Source organism: Emys orbicularis, chromosome 4 (genome assembly GCF_028017835.1).
Source record: "Emys orbicularis isolate rEmyOrb1 chromosome 4, rEmyOrb1.hap1, whole genome shotgun sequence".
NCBI classification, from domain to species: Eukaryota; Metazoa; Chordata; order Testudines; family Emydidae; genus Emys; species Emys orbicularis.
Genome location: NC_088686.1, coordinates 89,859,738 through 89,883,505, shown reverse-complemented (window position 1 = coordinate 89,883,505; position 23,768 = coordinate 89,859,738).

The window sequence follows — 23,768 nt, the reverse complement described above, 5'->3', positions numbered from 1 at the left end:
GCCTCCAGTGTGATGACGCCATGCTGTTTCTGCATCATCCAGAGGGCTATTTACCTCAGATGCAGATGAACTGCCCACCGTCTCTGGCATCATCATGCTCAGTTTACATTAGACACACCGGCAAATCAACACGCCTTTGTTGAAGACACACTTGTTTGTCAATTCTGTGCCCCAAAAATGTTATAAACATATTTCCAGCACACAGACATAACTCATTGCATGATGTATGTACCGAAGGTATGTAAAATTAATGATCAGTGTCACCAGCTTTTATGTAAAAAGTCATTCAACACTCTTTGCAGATAAATACTATGACAACAATGTGTTAGGAATTACAGAAGTGGGCATTGAGTTGGCATTGAGGGGCTTTTAGGGTCATACAGTGGACATTAGGCATATTCATTGGAGCAGGGACTTGAAGCAGACTCTCCCACATCCCAGAGAAGTGCCCTAACTAAGAAAAGAAAATAACAATTTCTTGAGTTTGCCAGCAAAGCAAAGGTACTGCCACTCACAGCAAAGACCCTCATTTATAATTTAAGACCTTCCTTTGACTTATAGCAGTGATTTTCCTCTCAGAGTAGAACTAATTTGCGTAAGCACATACTAGGGAAAACTCAGGGGGGAAAGCTATTATTCAGGGTGCTTCTAGCTCTGCTCAAACTTAAGGTTGCCTAATGCTTCCCATGAGTTGCCCTTAGCTTTTCTAAGTTTCCACTATTTGGGTTGAAGTTTCCCGTGTCAGGTGTGCACCTCATGCGTACTTTTTTTTTTTTTTTGATGGTTTCAGGTAAAATGGTTCCACTGTTTTACAGAATGAAAGCAGGTGAAATAAGTTGTTTTGCCCATATTGAAAATATTCTTACAACTGGTTTTGAGAGAAACTCTAGCATCTCCCATGCTTTGGAGCAGAAACTTGAAATGCATCAGGGGGTGCATTCTGATGCCAGGAGCTTGCCTTTTCCTAGCCTCATGAAAATCTGCCCAAATTTGGCCAAGTTGTGAGCCTCTGAAAAAAATGTCAGTTCACTCAGACTTTAGTTTGGGAGCTAAGTTCTTCTAAGATTCTTCATGGAGCATACTCCAGCCTTTCACAGCAACTAGTCATAGTTACCAGATTGTGTCTGTGCCATTCCCACAAAGTAACTGAGTATGCGCCAAACCAGGGACATGGGGGTTGAGCAGGACTCCCCCATCAATTCATCGTCCTGGACAAGGCAACTGTGGTATCAGGCACAGGAGTGGAGAACAGGGAGATTGTCCTTCTTGTGCTCTCAATACTCTTGCTGCATGGAAAAGGAACAGCCAGCCTGATAAAAGTGGGAAGGGTGGAGGGTGTGGTGCTTGGGAGGGTTGAATGGGAGCAGAAGGCAAGGGGAGCATTGGTGAATTGGATGGGAGCACAAGCCAGGGCTACTCCTGGGGTTGTGCTTGTCCCTACTTGCTCAGAGCTATGTCTGAAGTCAGTCTACCTCAGAGTTTGCACAGGTTCAGATGCTGCCACCTTACTCACAATTCTCTCTTGGGCAGGGAATGTAGACCCCTGTACCAACACCCCAAATCCTGTCACCTTCCTCAACCCCTACATAAAGTAGAATCATACTGATTCCACCCTTGTTTCTTCATGTGAACAATCTGGCTCTCAGCATGAATGTGAAACCCAAGCATCTACACCCAGATCCATCCTACGTCTTCATTGCCTGGGATCAAGAATGTCTGATGAGGTGGCAGGGGGAGGAAAGTGAGACACTATTTAGATTTCCTAGCCTTCTTTCAACCATATAGTAGAGAGAGACCAAAGATGAGAAATCTGAGGATACTTGATCAACTTCAATCAAGTATTAAAGTTATAGTATTTGAACTGGTGCCTCAACTGTTAATTACATTTATATTTGTTAAGTGACCATTTAGACCCTGACCTAAATCAAACTGAGAATAGTGGGGCTACTGGCTGTTTATAAACATTTTGCTGGATCAGTCCTTTAAAGTAGATCTGAAGTAGGAAACCAGAGATTCCTCCCCTCCCCAAGGCAACACAAATAAAGAGGACTTTTAAATTGGACTTTAACTATCAAAGAACCAGTGGGATTGGGCAAATGCCCCTACAGCTAGTGTGAAAGCAGAGCATCCACGTGGATAGCCCAGACCTCTGGTGAACCTCCAGGCATCTACTGGTTCTGGGCACTGAACATCTGGCTTTTATTACAGGGGTCAAACATTGTCTGTTCCTCAAAGAATCCTCTTCTGTATAGGTTATTCCCACACAGGAGAGAATGAGACACTGAATAGTGAGTTCAGGATTTGGCCCATTGCTTTTGGATATGTACAAGCATAAATGGATTTTATATCTATTTGAAGTCTAATTGTGTCTACTGTTTATTTAGGAGATTGTTTTCTTTTGTAGATCCTGTGTGAACTGTTTTCGGCCAAGAAAGCAAGAAAATTTCCCATTCCTACCATCCATGAAAGCACTCCATTTAGTACTAGACCATGGCAGTGACAAATTTGTATATTATTTGATCTGAAAAATACTTCAATTTCAAACAAAAACCAACTTCTGAAAAATCAATACTATTTTAGTATTGTGAGGTTAGAACAAATCTAGGAAGAACACAAGACTAGCTAGATAGAACGTGATAGAGAAAGAGAATCACAAGGTCAGGGTTTCTTGCTGAGGGTAAAGTTTCCAAAGCCAGAAAATTAATCTTTTCATGAAAAGATAGTTCATTTTGAAAAATGGGTATATATATACTTGCTAATGCATCTAACCAGTATAGGCACTAGAAGCCAGGGTGGTAACAAGAAAAGAATCAAGCTAAATTTGAAAAGTTTTTAACTTAATGGTTTCATTAGAAAGTTGCTATCACTGATCATTTCTAATTCTTTTCAGTTTCTCAGCCTGAATTAAACTAGCAGGCCATATTAAGGTAAGTGTTTTCAGATCTCCAAGAAGAGATTACGCCAAAAGTCTATTTGTTTTCAGTTAGTGTTTTTCATTTAGCGTATAACATGATTTTGGAATGTTTTCTAAGAGGGTTAAATCAGGGCACCTCATTACCAGAAAGCAACTGATGAAGGGCCTAAGCCAAGCCTCACTGAAGTCAGTGGAAGACTCCTATTGACTTTAATGGGCTTGGATCAGGCTGGTGACAAACACCACCATTGGTTGTGGGACTAACGGAATTATTCTGAGCAAAGAGATATGTATTTTTAAGAGTAGGATATAGCCACTGCCCTGAACACTACAACATCACTATTGCAGTCTGTAGTGATTAGGACCATGACTATAGAATACTATTAGAAGCAGCCCTGTCTAAGATGGCCTTAGAACTCTGGTTAACCCAATCCACCAAAACTGGATTTAGAACACTGTTTAGATCCATCATAGGGGAGGCAACAACATTTAACCCAATGCTAAAAGCCACATTATTGGCTTCTAGGGTCCAGTCTACACTAGAAATATTTGTAACTATACTCAAGAGGTAGGTAGCACAGTGAAGTTTAACGGTATTACTGTTATATGTTTCAGTTACACCTAGAGATCCCAATTCCAGTGCTTCACCACCCTCCTAGTGAAATAGTGTTTCCTAATATCCAACCTAAACCTCGCCCACTGCAACTTGAGACCATTACTCCTTGTTCTGTCATCTGCTACCACTGAGAAAAAGTCTAGATCCATCCTCTTTGGAACCCCCTTTCAGGTAGTTGAAAGCAGCTATCAAATCCCCCCTCATTCTTCTCTTCTGCAGACTAATAATCCCAGTTCCCTCAGCCTCTCCTCATAAGTCATGTGCTCCAGCCCTCTAATCATTTTTGTTGCCCCCTAATCATTTTGAAGCACAGAGAGGGCGCAATGGCTGGGCTACGCTTAGTGGCAAAAGCCAGAACAGAACCCAGGTTTCTTGACTCCTACTCCAATGCCTTATCCATTGGACTGCACCATCTCTCCACTGCCTTAAAACTGTAGTATAGCAAGTTTTATATGGTATTGCCTAACCCTGCCATTCTGGGGCATCATGTTATGGCATGCCTCAACTGTGCTAATATACACAAGAAGAATCTGCTGTGAGTTACATCTGTGTATAGAAGCTTGTTACAGTGAAGAGTTAATCCAGTTTTACAATGCCATTGAGTGCTGAATTTGGCCTTGGTCTTTAAATTGCCTCATGATGTGTTCTATTTCAGTTTCTTAATATGGAGCAGAGTTTTGCGGTTTTCCTGTTGCTGTGTGGTCTAAAGAATGTGAGATAGTGTAGAATTAGATATTGATCCTATTCCACAGGTACTGATTGGGCCTGGCCCTGATAGCTGCTGCAGAATGTGCTGCCAGATGTGCTATATGTAAGAGCCCTCTATCTTTGTCATTTTGATCAGTGACAAATGCGAGTGTCACAAAGTCAACTTCTCTACTCTAATACTATCACTTGCAAAGGCGCAAGCTCTCTTTCCATTATCTTTAGCAAGAAGCTTTTCAGAGATATTTAGTAAAGTAACTACAGAGCAATTGCTCTTATCTCTGCAGTCTCAGCTCTTGATCAGGGGAATAGCAATGCTGCAGTGAAGGGCTACCCAAACAAACACTGTTATTTTGATTCAGTTGTGTTTTCACCATTCACAAGATCAATACTGCAGTTATTCCACTTGCAGATGGACTGCAAATTAGCATCCTCAATGCTTTCTCCATTTTACTATCACATGTTTCTGAAAACAATTGGTTTGTATGTTCACTTTAAGGTATCGAAGGAGAATGATGCACAAAGTTGTGTTGAAAGACTCAGTTAAGCAGTTTTTCCAACAATACCCAGCAGTTGCAAGTCTCATACATGTTGCACTCATTCCAAGTGGGTAAAAACAATTGACATCAATGGAGACTATTAAGGTATAGGAGTCTACTTGTGGCACAAGATATTACTCCACAATGTGAAAGTGATGCAACTGGGCCCTGATGGAAAGCTTTAAGTCCTCAAGGTGCTGTGCAAACATTTAGAATTAAGTATCATTGTCCTTATTTTAAAGATGGTGATGCTAATGAAGAAAGGCAACTTCCCCAAAGTCACAGAAGAGCCATAATTAGAACTCAGAAGTTCTTGGCATCTAGTCCTATACCCAGACCATTAGATGACAACTCTCTATACATATGTACACTTTTGACCAATTAAATAAGCGTGAAAATTCAAGATTTCAAATAAAACTTTTTCATATAAAAATCCCCATTTCTGTATTAATTTGTTACAGATCTCAATTGTTCTTCTAGGTAGAGCTCCAAGCAAGGGATAGTACACAGGCCACTCCCAGGATGGGTCAGCACAGGAGACTTTTAAGGCACTACTTTGCTCCAGGGAGTTAACTTGCTGCTAGTTTTTTCCAATGGCAAATTACTACCATCCATGCACTGGCTTATCTGTGCTGGCTGGCGCATTGGAGAAGCAGAACCAAGGCTCTGCCCATTTCCACCTGAATGTCCTCTGGCCACTTGAGTGGAAAGGCTTCCTCCTCCTCCTCCTCCTCCTCATGCCCCTTTGTGGGCAAGTAGTCCAAGCCACAAATAAGTACTACATTTGTCAATATCACTGATATGTGGCCATGACCGTATTACAGGAGCTGTGATAGACAAGGAATATTGGTGGGCAGTATCTGAAAACTATTTTCATGAGTTAAGATACAACTTACAGTGAAGCAGCATTATGAATAATAGCTCCCTCCTGAGTGACTATAGCTTCTCTATCACATACTTGGTTTTATCAAATTTTAATATATACACACTTCTCACAAGTGAGTAAAGCAGGCTTTAAAAAGCCACATGTACTGTGGGCTGAGCTTATTTGCTGGTGACTGAGAACACTGGGCCAAATTTCCTTCCTCCATTATGCACATGCCTGTGTGTTTGCAGAATTGAGCACACTATTTTTTCCAGTGCATTTCACTGTGGTTCAAAGCATGCAGTAAGTCAGCCAAGGAATGACACGCGTAAGTTGTTTTTCCAATGTCATTTTTGTACATCTGAAGATTTGAAATCTAAACACCATTTTCTCACTTGTTTTGCCAATGTGTTGCATTAAAATAAGCCAGACATGTTTCATACTGTTTTAAAATTCAAATCCTGAGGCATCTCACTCACATCCACCTGCATGATAATTTATTTATGATGGAAACTAATAGAAAATAAATCATTGCAGTATTGAAACTATAGGTTAAGAATTCTTGTAACAATTCCAGTGAATGGTTCAAAGGCTTCTATAAAGGACAGAATTATATACAGGTTTCTAGAGAACAGGTTTACTTGTTAAATTCTGTAAGAATGGATATCAAATGTAAGAATACCAGCTAATTCTATTGAATCCCATAAATTTAATCAAATCAGTTGTATGGACTACATTAAGAAAAAAGCATTAGAGCAAAACACCTCTGACAACTTTTAGTAAATGATAGACCTACAGTTAGAACAGATAAGTTAGACATGGTCAAAAATCCAGACCTAAATTTCCCTAACTTTGGATTGTTTGAAATGTAGATCCCAATTTGAGTCCTTTAGGAGATAATATACACCATGTGCCATATTTAAGTAAACAAGAATCCAAGATGATTAGGACAATGTAGGAGTCTACAACTCTGTGCTTTTTAAGCTTAGAACATTTTTTTTTTTACTGTGTAATAACCTTTAAATCACTATACAATTATGGTAAAAAGATGAAATTTAACAGCTCTTGCAATCACAAATTCTGCAGTTCAGCTTAACTACTCATTAATTCAAAGCTTCTACATTTGAAAGCTGAATTTTGCTTTGCATTTACATCTTAATGCAAGAGAAAGAAAAGTAGCAAGCTTAAAAGAAATTAGAGTCCATATATGCCTAGAATTTGCCTTCTGAAATTTCCTGTGAAAGCAAAGGCTTATGAGGTGCTTCTACTTAATTCTTTGGAACATCTCAGGTATCTGAATGAGATGCCACATTTCTTTAGCACAGCTACCTGCATGATTTGCAGTAGTTACTCAATTCCATCTTTCAGATTCCCCTCTCATATTCCCTTTTTACACCTATTCATGTACAAATCAAGTGTGGGATGGGAATATACTTAAGACAAAATACTGTAAGATACTAGACCACCAGAAGATTTGTTCCAGATATTGTCAGTCTGTCACAATATGCGGTCTTTTGAAAGACAGCATAAGAGGGGTATAGAACATTAAAGTAAAATTGAATTTATAAAACTAATTCAGAGCCTATGTAAACACTTATGGTTTTATGGCTCGGGGGGAAGAGGGGCGAGTTCTTTGACACACTGGGATCCTGCCACACTGACAGTCAGCAGAGGCTTTATAAGAAACGTAGTGAGCTTAAATCTTTCTTATAAAAAAAAGCTAACAAGCATGTAAATTACTATATTCTGACCATCATGTGTATGAAAGCAACTCAAAATTCAGCAGAGTGGACAAAGACAAGTCTGTAATTAATAAAAACTTCATCAGTAACAATTTTTGTATCAATATTGAGGTTTATCTTCCACAAGAAAAATATTAAGAAATAAGTTGCTACAGCTGGCTAAGAATAGTGAGTCAGTATTGAAGATGTCTGCCTGATGTGTACAGATGGGGCCAGATCCTGTAAGTCAATGGAGTTTCTCATCCAATCTATCCCACCTCCTTGTCCAAATAGTCCTCGTCCCCCTCCCATGCCCTGACTCCTTGTCATGCCTGTGGGTTGTTTTTTTTTAAAGGCTTAGAAGTCAGCCAAATTTGGGCAGTTTTTCCCCACTGGAACAGCAAGAAGAACTTCCCTGACATGAGGGCAACACCTCTGCCCAATTTTGAATCCCTTCTCCAAAGCATAAGGGAAGTAGAGCTTTTCAACAGAAGAGTTGTATGTTTTGTTTTTACCATGGGCAAAACAATGTCCCTCGCCCTTAGAAATGGCCAAACTATTTTTGCTAATGCTTCTCAAGACAAAGTGATGCCTGAGGCAGCCCCTAGCATGAAGATTTCAGCCCAAATGGTTAGAGTCTTCCAAAGTAACTGGAAACCGGATCTTACAAGCAAAAGCATCAGTGGTGCAACAACCTGCACCAAGAAACGAAAAAGTTAAGTATGCAGGGTGAAGGACATGCTTATGATGATGTCATCTATCAACCATGGTAGCTGAGATAAAGGTACACACTTCACCCCTGTGATGTATGGGGATCTGGGTTCTCCCACTTGTGTCATGCCTTGTGCATTTACTATGCCTTGTGCATTTACAAGCTTGTCTTTTTTATGTCTCTTCTTTATTTCCCCCCTGCCCCCTTATGGTTCTCTTTTGAGAATCACTGAAGCCATTGTGCTAGCTTCCTCCTAAGACACATACCTAAACTTCTGCTGTATATACTCTGTCCTGCTGTGCTAAGATGTTAAACACAGCAAGCTGCTTCAGCTCTTGAACAGCTTACAAGCCATTCTTTCTCAAAACACACTCTGTTATAAAGGTTCTCAGAAACTCGCAAACAGACTGAGGAACAAAATTTTTAAAAGGATTTCTATGGCACTGAAGAAAATTCAGTTCTTCTCTTTGAGTTCTGATTGTAGGATTAACTTCGTATCCATAAAAAACATGCTACTTCTGCTGTGGTCTTAGGGGAATTGTTCCCTTTAAAAAGGGACTGGGGAGAGAAGAATATATTACTTCCAAACTGATTCAGTTGATGTCAATGCAGACCGGGGGCTAGGAGATCCTTCCTGTCACCACCATTCTCTTCTCTTATGGCATTTAGAATTTGGCAGTGGCAGGGATCAGCATGAAGGCTGCTGTGAAAGTCTCAATAATGGCAGGCATCAGTATAGCAAATAAAGCCAACAAGTGACCCTAAAACCTGCTGAACCCTTTGACTATCGATACCGGAGTATATGGTTGAAATCATGGCCCTCCGTGTGTATCTACACTACACTCCAAGGCCAGGTAAGGATGCTTGAGCTAGCACACTAAAATAGCAGTGTGAATGTTATGGCACCAGCAGAGATTTTGGCTAGCCATCTATGCTCAGACGGGTCCAAGCTTGGGTGTCTAGGCACATTATTTATGCTTAGGTGTTGTTACATGGGCTTTGGTTGGCTCAGGAGTAGAGATGAAATATTGCTATGCAATTCCATGCACATAAACTGCTTGTCACATCATTTTAACAAGCTTATGACAACAAATATGAAGACCAGAACCTGCACACACTTGTTGTGGTGACAATTATTTGTATATCAGTAAAAACTCTCTCCTTTATAATTAACCTGACTCATTCTACACAAAGATCAATTTCATCCAAGGGTCTGACATCTTATTTACTCATCGGAAATATCCAATTTCAAAATGTTTTTGGTTTGTTTTTTGTTGTGACATGCCACATTGATCTGTTTCCTTATTTAGATTAGTGTAACCTTAATCAGATTTCCAGAGCAAACATGTTTACAAATTCAAGATTTTCCATGAGTTTTCTGCTACATTGGCAGAAAGTCTGTGGCTTCTCACACATCCTACCTGATAAAATACTCAGAGGAAGTGGAAGCAAAAGGTGCACAAATGCAGGCAAAATGAATTTGTTTAAGGATTCAAAGATGCAGAACATTTTTGCAGTGTTCACTAACCTCTAGTCTTCAAACACACTGTATATGAAGTATATGATACAGTATATTTATGTAAGTGGCAAAGTACTGTATGGCAAGTCATGCTGAAGGGCAACCAAGCAATGAAGGACACAAAACCAAAAAGTATCAAGGTGCAGAATTCTGAAGAGGTCAAAACACATCAATAAGACAGACACCACTAAAGCAACACCATTCCTCCATTAATAAGGATACTATGGAACACTGATGACTTCAATTGGACCTCTCAAATAACTGCTTACCAGTGTGGGACAGGGTGTGACTCCGTACTTTTAAGAAAATAAAGTGATGTTAGAACAAGATGGTCCCTGTCCTAAAGAGGGTACAGTATAAGTATATTGCAGGAGACAGATGGATACAAACAGGAAATACATTTCCTACGTGTATGTGATCTTAAAAGATGATCCATGCTCAGAAGTTCAGAGAAGAGTTACCCCCATCCTCAAATTGCATCTGCCAATATGTGGTGAGAAAATGTGTGCATTGCTTGTAAAAAATCACCATTCAGTGGATGCTTTTACAAGCTATGCTGAGACGCAGACTGTATAGTAGAGAGCAAACATGAGCTCAGATAAGAAACAAGAACAATTAGAGACAATAGGGTATTATATTCAAGAACAAAGTATTGTGTGCTCTGGTGGCAGTCCCTGTACAGTGTCTAGTCAATTTATTTTGGACTGATAACTATGGCATAGAGATTTTTAAGTACTGTTAGCTTTACCTGGAAAAAATCCAAAGCATTCATACCAGAAATAGAAATCCCTGCTGAGATGCTGGACCATCAACTGAAACAGCAGATTCCATCTACTTAAATGCACACTTGGGTAAAACCTATTATAGCAAAAGAGCTCTGTCAATATCAAGGACAGTAACATTGTGTGGCTGCTGGTATAGAACAGATTAGGAAGATGCGAATGAGCACTATATATTGGAAACTGCTAGCGAGTTTGTAGTGCTTGAGTTGAGTCAATGCCAGAAAACATCTTTTAGTCTGGGATGGACAACCTTACTCCTGCAATACAGATTCTAAAGCTATTCTCAGTTGCCTAAGCTAGAAACAATACTACAGGCTGAGAGATGTTACTACAGAAGAAGAGTTACCAATCTTAAAGTTTTATAAAATCAAATTTAGCCCTATTTTTAAAAAGGGTCAATTCATTGATGTCAGTGAAAGTTGTACTTTCTGAAATGGATTCATGCTACAGAAGTGAATTATGCCACTTATGCAAGGGGCAAATCTGGTCTTCAAATTACAATCCTTCATCTTTTCATCAGCAAGGTTGAAGAGACTATTGTAGCAGGGCCGCCCAGAGGATTCAGGGGGCCTGGGGCAAATCAATTTCGGGGGCCTCCTCCATAGAAAAAAGTTGCAATACTATAGAATACTATATTCTCGTGGGGGCCCCTGTGGGGCCTGGGGCAAATTGCCCCACTTGCCCACCCCTCTGGGCGGTCCTGTATTGTAGCCCTAAATGTGTCTCTCCTATGAATTTCTCTCCACACTAGCACATTTCAGATCTGTACATCTTTGCCTATGCATTTTGTAAATTTGTACTTGTTGGGACCAGATTTGAGACAGTACCGTACACATGAACCCAATGTGCTAGTCTCTTTTACAAGTTGATTCACTTATTTGGTGCCTAACTGTGAGATGAGCTCCTCCCAAAATCTGGCCCTTTGTACATATTTGGCCCACATAAAGTGTCATAGAATCATAGGGTTGGAAGGGACCTCAGGAGGTCATCTAGTCCAACCCCCTGCTCAAAGCAGGGCCAATCCCCAACTAAATCCCCAAATGGTCTCCTCAAGGATTGAACTCAACTCTGGGTTTAGCAGGCCAATGCTCAAACCACTGAGCTATCCCTCCCCCGACATGTTAAATTGTTTTGCTCCTTAAGATTTTTATAACAAACAGACTGACTGTCAGAATTACAGAGCTGAACCTGACCCAAATATAAATAAAGACTATTAATTTTTGGAAAGTGTTCACATGTGCGTTTACTGGTCACATTCATTCCCCTTGTGTGTTTGCTATTTATGAACATAACAGCTACCAACTTTCATTAGCACCGTGTTTTAAAGAAAGCTAATTTCAATATCCCATGGGTGAGTATTCATAGGAATTGAGTTTTAAATTTGTATGAGTATTCATGCTGCACATTCTACAGGCTCTTCTATAGTCAAGGATCACAGACAATGCCATGATAAGTCAGATGGTCTCACTACTAAACAACGCTGCTTGGATTTCAAACATTCACAATTTACACATATATTAAGTGTCTGAACAGATATGAAGTTAGAGTGCTCACAAAATAGTTTCTGGAAAATGTAGACATGGATAGCTAATGTGATATCACTCACCTCTACTTACAAATTAAATGAGAATTAGAAAGCATTTCAGACTTTGTTCTTCCAAAAAAACAAGCCTCTGATGTTAGTCAGTATTACTGCACCTCCTCTGGGTCATCAAGTGCATTTGAATAGTTTTATCTGTCTAGACTGCAAGCTCCTTGGTACAGGTACCATTTCTTCCTATGGTTTTTGTGCACAACTGAACTCATTATGAAAGTAAAAAATACATAAAAAAGCAATATGTATTTTTCTTTATTTTAGTGGGCACTAGCAACACTATAATTAAGGTTAAGACTAGCTTATCATTTAACAGATGAATATTCTATGTGCTCTAAAAGCAAGCATGTGGTGATGACTCTCCTGAAAATAACTATTCTTCATGGGGGTCGGGTAGAGTTTCAGAGGTCCAGATTTGAGATTGTTTGAGAAAGGGTTTCCAAGTATTTTTAACTCTTGAAAGTATTCAGCCAGCAACTTGTGGTCATAATCTATATAACTGTGCCCGTTGTCCCCACCTTACATCTTTTTGTTTAACAGACTTGTGCCTTACATAACATTAGACCCTAATGCTGTAAAGAGTTTGGCCTGGTCTACACTATGAGTTTAATTCGAATTTAGCAGCGTTAAATCGAATTAACCCTGCACACGTCCACACAACGAAGCCATTTATTTGGAAATAAAGGGCTCTTCAAATCGATTATTGTTCTCCTCCCCAACGAGTGGAGTAGCGCCAAAATCAATATTGTCATTTCGAATTAGGGTTAGTGTGGCTGCAATTCGATGGTATTGACCTCCGGGAGCTATCCCACAGTGCACCATTGTGACCACTCTGGACAGCAATCTGAACTCGGATGCACTGGCCAGGTAGACAGGAAAAGCCCCGCGAACATTTGAATTTTATTTCCTGTTTGCCCAGCACAGGAGAGCACAGGTGACCACAGAGAGCTCATCAGCACAGGTAACCATGCAGGCCGATAATCGAAAAAGAGCACCAGCATGGACCGTACGGGAGGTACTGGATCTGATCGCTATATGGGGAGAGGATTCAGTGCTAGCAGAACTTCGTTCGAAAAGACGAAATGCCAAAACTTTTGAAAAAATCTCCAAGGGCATGATGGAGAGAGGCCACAATAGGGACTCAGAGCAGTGCCGCATGAAAGTCAAGGAGCTCAGACACGCCTATCAGAAAACAAAGGTGGCAAATGGTCGCTCCGGGTCAGAGCCGCAGACATGCCGCTTCTAAGCTGAGCTGCATGCAATTCTAAGGGGGGCCGCCACCACTACCCCACCTCTGACCGTGGATTCCGAGGCGGGGGTAATCTCATCAGCCACACCTGAGGATTCTGCGGACGGGGAAGAGGAGGAGGAGGAGGACGAGCTTGTGGAGAGCACACAGCACTCCGTTCTCCCCAACAGCCAGGATCTTTTTCTCAGCCTGACTGAAGTACCCTCCCAAGCCTCCCAAGCCAGTACCCAAGACCATGACCCCATGGAAGGGACCTCAGGTGAGTTTACCTTTTAAAATATAAAACATGGTTTAAAAGTATGCATTTTTAAATGATTAATTTGCCCTGAGGACTTGGGATGCACTCGCGGCCAGTACAGCTACTGGAAAAGTCTGTTAACGTGTCTGGGGATGGAGCGGAAATCCTCCAGGGACATCTCCATGAAGCTCTCCTGGAGGTACTCCAAAAGCCTTTGCAGAAGGTTTCTGGGCAGTGCAGCCTTATTCCATCCTCCATGGTAGGACACTTGACCACGCCATGCTAATAGCAAGTAATCTGGTATCATTGCACGACAAAGCCTGGCAGCATATGGTCCCGGTGTTTGCTGGCATTCAAGCAACATCCGTTCTTTATCTCGCTGTGTAATCCTCAGGAGAGTGATATCGCTCATGGTAACCTGGTTGAAATACGGGAATTTAATTAAGGGGACAGAGATGGCTGTTCCTACTGGGCTGTTTGCCTGTGGCTGAAAAGAAATCCTTCCCTGCAGTTAGCCAAGCGCGGGGGGCGGGGAGGGGGAATTGGCGCATTTGGCTAGCAGGGATCTTCCCTGATACCAGCCACGTGGTGGGGGGAGGGATAAAGCAATCATCCCAGAGAATTGGATGGGGGGGGGTTAGTTTGTTTTCTGCTGCTGAAGGTTAACAGGAAAACCACAGCACTCAACGGGCTTTGCTTGGTATGTGGGAAAGGAGGGTGCAGAAGCCGAAAGACAATGGCTTACCATGGCCGCATGCAAGCCGAATTCTGTTGCCCAGACCTGCGTCTGTGATCTCTAATACCAAAGCCACAGGCACTCAATATTAAGATGCAAAATGTGACCTTGTACTGAAATCACATGTGCTATGTAATGTGAATAGTTTTGTTCACCGTGAAAGAGTATAAGCATTGTTCTGTAAAATGTATCTTTTTAAAAAACTTCTCTCCGTTTTTCCATCCCTCCAGCAGCTGCGAATTTTTCAAGCCTCCCTCCTCCGTCCCGAAGGCTATCTCAGATAAGGCAGCGGAGAAAGAGGACGCGAGACGAGATGTTCTCGGAAATAATGGAAGGCACCCACAATGAAAGAGCTCATTTGAATGAGTGGAAGGACAAGGTATCTAAGTACAGGAAAGATGCCAGTGAACGTGAGGTCATGAGGGACGCTCGAGATGAGAGGTGGCAGGCTGCAACGCTGGGGCTGCTGCGTGATCAAATGGACATGCTCCGGCGTCTGGTGGAGCTTCAGGAACGGCAGCAGGATAACAGATTGCTGCTGCAGCCGCTGTATAACCTCCCTCCCCCCTCACCATGTTCCATAGCCTCCTCACCCAGACGTGTAAGAACGCGGGGGGGGAGGGGAGGCTCCGTGCACCCTCCTAGTCCACCCCAGTGGACAGCCCAACCAAAAGGCTGTCATTATATTGAATTTTTTCAGTGGCCTTTTCCTTCCCTCCTATCCTCCTCCCAAACCCCACCCGGGCTACCTTGTCGGTTCTCTCCTTATGTTTATAATCAATTAATAAAGAATACATGATTTTTAAATGGTAGTGACTTTGTTTCCTTTAAAAGCAAGCTGTGATTTAAGGGGGGAGGGTGGTTTGCTTACAGGGAATGAGTCAATCGGCGGGTTTTCAACAAACAGAACTTTCACACCGTAGCCTGGCCAGTCACAAAACTGGTTTTCAAAGCTTCTCTGATGCGCAGCGCTTCCTGGTGTGATCTTCTAATTGCCCTGGTGTCTGGCTGCGCATAATCAGCAGCCAGGCGATTTGCCTCAGCCTCCCACCCCGCCATAAAGGTATCCCCCTTACTCTCACAGAGATTGTGGAGCACACAGCAAGCAGCAATAACAATGGGGATATTGGTTTGGCTGCGGTCTGACCGAGTCAGTAACGAGCGCCAGCGACCTTTTAAATGTCCAAATGCACATTCTACCACCATTCTGCACTTGCTCAGCCTGTAGTTGAACAGCTCCTGACTCCTGTCCAGGCTGCCTGTGTATGGCTTCATGAGCCATGGCATTAAGGGGTAGGCTGGGTCCCCAAGGATAACTATAGGCATTTCAACATCCCCAACGATTATTTTCTGGTCTGGGAAGTAAGTCCCTTGCTGCAGCCGTTTAAACAGAGTAGTGTTCCTGAAGACGCGAGCGTCATGAACCCTTCCCGGCCATCCCATGTTGATGTTGGTGAAACGTCCCTTGTGATCCACCAGTGCTTGCAGCACCATTGAAAAGTACCCCTTGCGGTTTATGTATTGGGTACCCTGGTGCTCCGGTGCCAAGATAGGGATATGGGTTCCATCTATCGCCCCACCACAGTTTGGGAAATGTGCAGGTCATAGTGGATGGCTTTGCTGCAATGGGATTCCCTGAGTCACTACCTTTCGTAGCAGCAGCTCAGCGATTGCTTTGGATACTTGCATCACAGCAGCCCCCACAGTAGATTTGCCCACTCCAAATTGATTCCCGACTGACCGGTAGCTGTCTGGCGTTGCAAGCTTCCACAGGGCTATCGCCACTCACTTCTCAACTGTGAGGGCTGCTCTCATCTTGGTATTCTGGCGCTTCAGGGCAGGGGAAAGCAAGTCACAAAATTCCATGAAAGTGCCCTTACGCATGCGAAAGTTTCGCAGCCACTGGGAATCGTCCCACACCTGCAACACTATGCGGTCCCACCAGTCTGTGCTTGTTTCCCGGGCCCAGAATCGGCGTTCCATGGCTATAACCTGCCCCATTAACAGCATGATCTCCAAAGCACCGGGGCCCGCGGTTTGATAGATGTCCATGTCCTCATCATTCTCGCCGCCGCGCTGCTGTAGCCTACTCCTCGCCGCCTGGTTTTGCAGGTTCTGGTTCAGCATAAACTGCACGATAACGCGTGAGGTGTTTACAATGTTCATGACTGCTGTCTTGAGCTGAGCGGGCTCCATGCTTGCCGTGGTATGGCATCTGCACTGTTCACCCAGGAAAAAGGCGCGAAACGGTTGTCTGCCGTTGCTTTCCTGGAGAGAGGGGGAGGATGTACCCAGAACCACCCGCGACAATGTTTTTGGTCCCATCAGGCATTGGGATCTCAACCCAGAATTCCAATAGGCGGAGGAGACTGCGGGAACTATGGGATAGCTATGGGATATCTACCCACAGTGCAACGCTCCAGAAATCGACGCTAGCCCAGGTACACGGACGCACACCATCGAATTAATGTGCTTAGTGTGGCCGCATACATTCGACTTTATACAATCTGTTTCCAAAATTCGAATTCTGTAAATTCGGATTAATCCCGTAGTGTAGACATACCCTTAAGGACATTTAACTTTATGCAGTGTGTAGTCCCATTGACTTCAATGTGGCTACTCACAGTAAAAGTACTTGAGCCAGTGCTTAATTTTGTAGGATCAAACATTTTTAAGATTACAAGCTTTTTGTGGCAGGGACCATATCTTCCTGTATATATTGCACTGAGCACATTGAGGTTGAATCTTATGGCTTCTGAATACTACTCTAACAACTACATAATTCATCTCTGCAAACTTTCCCTTTTGGGCCACAATCCTTAAATGCACTTAATGCCATTGAATCCTACAAGAGTGAGGAAGCTAGAATGGAAGAAGTAGAGCCTCCAAAGCTCATTCAAAAACAGCATAATTGACAACTTCAGTATGTGCCTGAAGTACAGCAAGGCACATCTTTCTGGCAGCAAGTCTACCTCTTTGCATATGTAATAGGACTGGGACAGATAGTTATAGTAGTAGTGGTCAGTTCCAGCCAAACTTGCTGTTCTGTAACTGATAGACTTACAAAGGGAGTGTTTTCTTGTATTGCAGGTGGCATTTAGAGAGCAGAACACACATTTACAAACAGAAATTTAACTCCCCTTTAGTTTACTACTCAACAGGCAGGGTTGTAGGTGACAGTGCTGAACAAGAAGACAAACTGGCACAAATGTAAATATTACCAAACTTAGAAACTTGCTGAACTAACCAAACTGATACACACTTCAAATCAGTGTGATGTCAGGCCTGTTCTCCCTGGAGTCAATAGAAATTTTGCTATTGATTTTATGGGATCAGGCCCATTTAAAAGATTCTCCCTTTAAGTGAGAGTTAAATCAAAAATCTTAAGAAAGATGCAAGAAGGTAGCAACACCTATTGCATTTCCTTATTTAAAAAAAAAATAAGTTTAATAAAAGAAAAAGTCAAGGACTACAATTCTGCACTGTTAGGGGGATGATCTAGATGGTCTAATAAGTTTTCTCCATCTCTAACTTCATGGTTCCATATCTAGTGTTTAGTTTCAAAGGGGTAGCTGTGTTTGTATCAGCAAAAACAATGAGGAGTCCTTGTGGCACCTTAGAGACTAACAAATTTATTTGGGTATAAGCTTTCGTGGGCTATAACCCACTTCATCAGATGCATAGAGTGAAAAATTCAGTAGGCAGGTATAAATATACAGCACATGAAAAGATGGGAGTTGCCTTATCAAGTGTGTGTGTGTGTGGGGTGGGGGGGTCAGTGCTAACGAGGATAATTCAGTCATGATGAATGTGGCCCATTCCCAACAGTTGACAAGAAGGGGTGAATAACAGAGGGAAAATTATATTTTGTAGTGAGACAGCCACTCCCAGTCTTTATTCAGGCCTAATTTGATTGTGTCAAGTTTGCAAATTAATTCCAGTTCTGCAGTTTCTCGTTGAAGTCTGTTTTAGAAGTTTTGTTGTTGTTGTTGTTGTTGTTGTTAAGAATGACCATTTTAAGTCTGTTATTGAGTGTCCTGGGAGATTGAAGTGCTCTCCTACTGGTTCTTGAATGTTACAATTCTTGATGTCTGATTTGTATCCATTTATTCTTTTGCATAGAGACTGTCCGGTTTGACCAATGTACATTGCTGGCACATGATGGCATATATCACATTGGTAGATGTGAAGGTGAACGAGCCCCTGATGGTGTGGCTGATGTGGGTAGGTCCTATGATGGTGTTCCTTGGATAGATATGTGGACAGAGTTGGAAACGGCGTTTGTTGCAGGGATTGGTTCCTGGGTTACTGTTTCTGTTCTGTGGTGTGTAGTTGCTGGTGAGCATTTGCTTCAGGTTGGGGGGCTGTCTGTAAACGAGGACTGGCTTGTCTAAGGTCTGTGAGAGTGAGGGATTGTCCTTCAGGATAGGTTGTAGATCCCTGATGATGCTCTGGAGAGGTTTTAGTTGGGTGCAGGGCCGGTGCTACCATTTAGGCAAACTAGGCGGTTGCCTAGGGTGCCAAGATTTAGGAGCGCCAAAAAGCGGTGCCCCCAATTTTTTTACAGCGTTCCTACGCCCCCTCCCTGAGCGCGCAGTTGCCGCTCCAATTCTCCCGCCTCCCAGGCTTGCAGCGGCAATCAGCTGTTTGGCGCCGCAAGCCTGGGAGGGGAGGAGAATTAGAGCAGGGGCGGCATGCTCGGGGAGGGGGCGGAGCAGAGGTGAGCTGGGGTGGGGAGCTGCCGCACGGCTCCCCGGGGGGGGGGGGGGAAGCTGCAGCAGGGCCGGGGGGGGCGCAAGGTGACGGCGCAAAACTTCCTTGCACCGGCCCTGGTTGGGGGGCTGTAGGTGACGGCTAGTGGTGTTCTATTACTTTCTTTGTTGGGCCTGTCCTGTAGTAGGTGACTTCTAGGTACCCTTCTGGCTCTGTCAATCTGTTTCTTCACTTCCCCAGGTGGGTATTGTAGTTTTAAGAATGCTTGATAGAGATCCTGTAGGTGTTTGCCTCTGTCTGAGGGATTGGAGCAAATGCAGTTGTATCTTAGGGCTTGGCTGTAGACAATGGATCGTGTGATGTGGTCTGGATGAAAGCTGGAGACAAGTATAGCGGTCAGTAGGTTTCCGGTATAGTGGTGTTTGTGTGACCATCTCTTATTTGCACTATAGTGTCCAGGAAGCGGATCTCTTGTGTGGACTGGTCCAGGCTGAGGTTGATGGTGGGGTGGAAATTGTTGAAATCCTGGTGGAATGCCTCAAGGGCCTCTTTCCCCTGGGTCCAGATGATGAAGATGTCATCAATGTAGCGCGAGTAGTGGCGCTAGGGGACAAGAGCTGAGGAAGCGTTGTTCTAAGTCAGCCATAAAAGTGTTGGCATACTGTGGGGCCATGCGGGTACCCATAGCAGTGCCGCTGAGTTGAAGGTATAAATTGTCCCCAAATCTGAAATAGTTATGGGTGAGGACAAAGTCACAAAGCTCAGCCACCAGGTTTGCCGTGACATTATCGGGGATACTGTTCCTGGCAGCTTGTAGTCCATCTGTGTGTGGAATGTTAGTGTAGAGGGCTTCTATATCCATAGTGGCTAGGATGGTGTTTCCTGGAAGATCACCAATGGATTGTAGTTTCCTCAGGAAGTCAGTGGTGTCTCGAAGATAGCTGGGAGTGCTGGTAGCATAGGACCTGAGGAGAGAGTCCACATAGCCAGACAATCCTGCTGTCAGGGTGCCAATGCCTCAGATGATGGGGCGTCCAGGATTCCCAGGTTTATGGATCTCGGGTAGCAGATAGAATACCCCCGGTCAGGGCTTTAGGGGGAGGTGTGTGTAGATTTGTTCCTATGCTTCTTCAGGGAGTTTCTTGAGCAGATGGTGCAGTTTCTTTTGGTAATCCTCAGTGGGATCAGAGGGTAATGGCCTGTAGAATGTGGTGTCAGAGAGTTTCCTAGCAGCCTCTCATTCATACTCTGACTTATTCATGATGAGTACAGCACCTCCTTTGTCAGCCTTTTTGATTATGATGTCAGAATTGTTTCTGAGGCTGTGGATGGCACTGTGTTCTGCACGGCTGAGGTTACGGGGCAAGTGATGCTTCTTTTCCCACAATTTCAGCCCAGGCATGTCGGTGGAAGCACTCTATGTAGAAGGCCAGGTCTACTCTATGTAGAAGTTTGTTGTTTTGACCGTCAGGAGGAGTCCATGCAGAATCCTTCTTCTTGTAGTGTTGGTAGGAAGGTTTCTGTGGGTTAGTATGCTGTTCAGTGGTGTAGTGGAAATATTCCTTGAGACGGAGATGGCGAAAGTAGGATTCCAGGTCACTGCAGAACTGTATCATGTTCATGAGGGTGCTGGGGCAGAAGGAGAGGCCCCGAGATAGGACAGACTCTTTTGCCAGGCTAAGAGTATAGCTGGACAGATTAACAGTATTGTTGGGTGAGTTAAGGGTACCACTGTTGTGGCCCCTTGTGGCATGTAGGAGTTTAGATAGTTTAGTGTCCTTTTTCCTCTGTAGAGAAGCAAACGGCTTGTCTAGTTTTTGTAAAATCCAGCCATGAGGAAGTTTGTGTGGAAGGTTGTTTTTTTTTTTTTTTTTTTTTTTTTTTTTTATGAGAGTCTCCAGTTTTGAGAGTTCATTCTTAATCTTCTCCTGTTTGCTGTATAGGATGTTGATCAGGTGGTTCTGCAGTTTCTTTGAGAGTGTGTGGCATAATCTCTACTCACCAGCAACTACACACCACACAACAAAAATACTAACTCAGGAACCAATCCCTGCAACAAACCACGTTGCCAACTCTGTCTGCATATCTATTCAAGGGACACCATCATAGAACCTAACCACATCAGCCACACCAACAGGGGCTCGTTTATCTGCATATCTACCAATGTGATATATGCCATCATGTACCACCAATGCCCCTCTGTCATGTACATTGGGGAAACTGGACAGTCTCTATGCAAAAGAATAAATGGACACAAATCAGACATCAAGAATAGTAACATTCAAGAACCAGTAGGAGAGCACTTCAATCTCCCAGGACACTCAATAACAGACTTAAGTGACCATTCTTCAACAACAACAAAATTCAAAAACTGACTTCAGTGAGAAACTGCAGAATTGGAATTAGTTTGCAAGCTTGACACCATCTAATTAGGCCTGAATAAAGACTGGTAGTGGCTGAGTCACTACAAAAAATAATTCCCCCTCTGTTGATACTCACACCTTCTTGTGAACTGTTGGGAATGGGCCACATCCACCATGACTGAATTAAGCATGTTAATAGATCAGTTAGGCTTCATGCTGAACAAAGGCTTAGGGACCAGTCCTTCAATATGTTGAGTGTATTTACGTCCACTGGTTCCAAGCATTGTGTATGGACATTTAAGCAGGTGACTAACTATGGAGTGACATCAGGGGCCACTCTTTAAATACAAGTGCCCAGTAACTCTGCAGATGCATATCTAAAGTTGTACATGCTCCAGTATTAGTGCACTTACAAAGTCTTTCCATCTTGAATATAATTGTTTAACGTGTTGCATCGAGCATTTGTTATTTATTTTTAATTATTCAGACAGTGATATACATAGCAGAGGGATATTGGCAATAGTGATATACAAATAGTTGTAATTAAATCAAAGCTATTCTTATCTACAGCCCTTGACTTCTTTTTTCTTCCAGGAAGAGATTTGTAGAATTAGAGACATAAAGCCCAGATGCAGATAAATTTTTAACTAAGATACGGTGCTGAAACTAATTCGTAACTGAGGCAAATCTCCCAAAGGAATAGTGAATAGTGATTTCAGGTGAAGTTCTGTAACAGGAACATTGAGATTTAATCTTTGTAGGGTTTTGAGGATTTAATATTTGGTAGAAAACTTCAAAGGGGGGTGGGGGATTTGCTTCTACCTCCCTGCTGAGGCTGTACCTGCTTCACGGGGGTTAACAGGGCACTCCTATCCTGGAAGGGGATGAGGAGGTAGTGTACTAGTCCTATATGGAGGTGGGGGAACGTGACAGGCATGACAGAGGTGAAGGACCAACCCCTGACACACACAGGCTTCCCAGTAGAGCCCTTTCCTTGCTACCATGATGGAGGGGTGGACAGGCCAAATTTCAGTGAGGGCATTGTGACATGAAGTGTCCCCCACCCCATTTTTGCAGTCTTTCCAGCACCCTTGGTGGGAGGCTGGGGGGCAGGAGGTGTCACTGATAGCTGGCCTGGGACACAGATTGGGGCCCAGCTCACTCTGTGCTCAGTTCTGGCCCAGGCTCCTGCCACCTCATCCTATCTGGCCATCAGAGACTTGGAGGAGGCAGAGCTGATAACAAGCTAATCAGGAGCCCCAGCCTGCCTCACAACAACCCCCATAGGCCTGAAAAAGCATCAGCTGGCAAAAGACCTCTGAAAAGTCAGGGGGGCAAATCAAGGTCTGAGAGGTAATTGCACCCCCCCCCCATAGCAAATGGTGTCCCACGCACAATGACTTAGTAAAACAAAAGAAACAGTCAGTCAGCAAGTTCTTTCTCAGGGAGCTACTATTTGTAACAGTGAAGTAAAAGTAGGCAGTTATAGGCTAATCTGATCCCAAGGCAAGTTTCTTCCTAATACTTGGGGATTGTCCTATAGCCTAAAGACATATTTCCCTTGTCTATAGGTAATTAACATTTCCTGAGACATTTTCCTCCCTGTCTCCCAGGAGATGTTCTTATAGACCTATCCATAGCATCTATGTAAAAAGTGGGATAAGCTGAATTTCAGCTTTTCTTCACAGGACTCCCCGTACCTCATCACAGTTGAGCAGAAAAAGGATGACAGGTCTTAGAAGTCTAACAATTAGTACTCTGTTGCTATTCAGAGCCATGCGGTCCATAACAGCCCATTTCAGAAAGATAAAGAAAAACAGTGAGACTAATCATCGTTTTACACTTTTAGATAGAAAAATCTGTGTGTATACAGCACCATCTCCTGGAATTGTAGAGTGATATTTCATGCTAAAACCAGTCAAATTCTTATAGAATTAAATATCACACTCACATAAATACCCTCAAGACTAATGTGTTCCAAATGAAGTGATAATGAATTGTCACCTGTTCTGAAGAGTTGCCAAAAAAATTCAGTGCTGGAATGTCAAGATTTATACTCCTTATTAGAGCAGACACTCAGAACCCACTACGGCCATTAATTATCTTAATAAAAAAACCTGTCACCTTATAATAACATTTTTAAAGATATATGCGGCTACTGATGTCGTTGGAAAGAAACTGTTCAAGCACATTGTGAAGAAAGGTTAAAGGATCACAATTTAATGCAATTACTCCATTTCAATATTACTGCAAAAAAACCTGTTGTCTCGTTATGAGCCACTAGGCAGTAACCTTATTGACCTCATCATCAACATGTACTCAGCATTCAATTACCAAAAAACAGTTTCTTGTTTAAATGAGAAAAGCACATTTAAATTAAACAATCATTGCTGTATTATCCACAGAGGTTGAAATTCACCCCAGTTCAGGCAGCCCTTCATGCCATTTATGGATTACATACCCTGAACACTGCTCCACAGGTACAAAACATAACAGCCATAC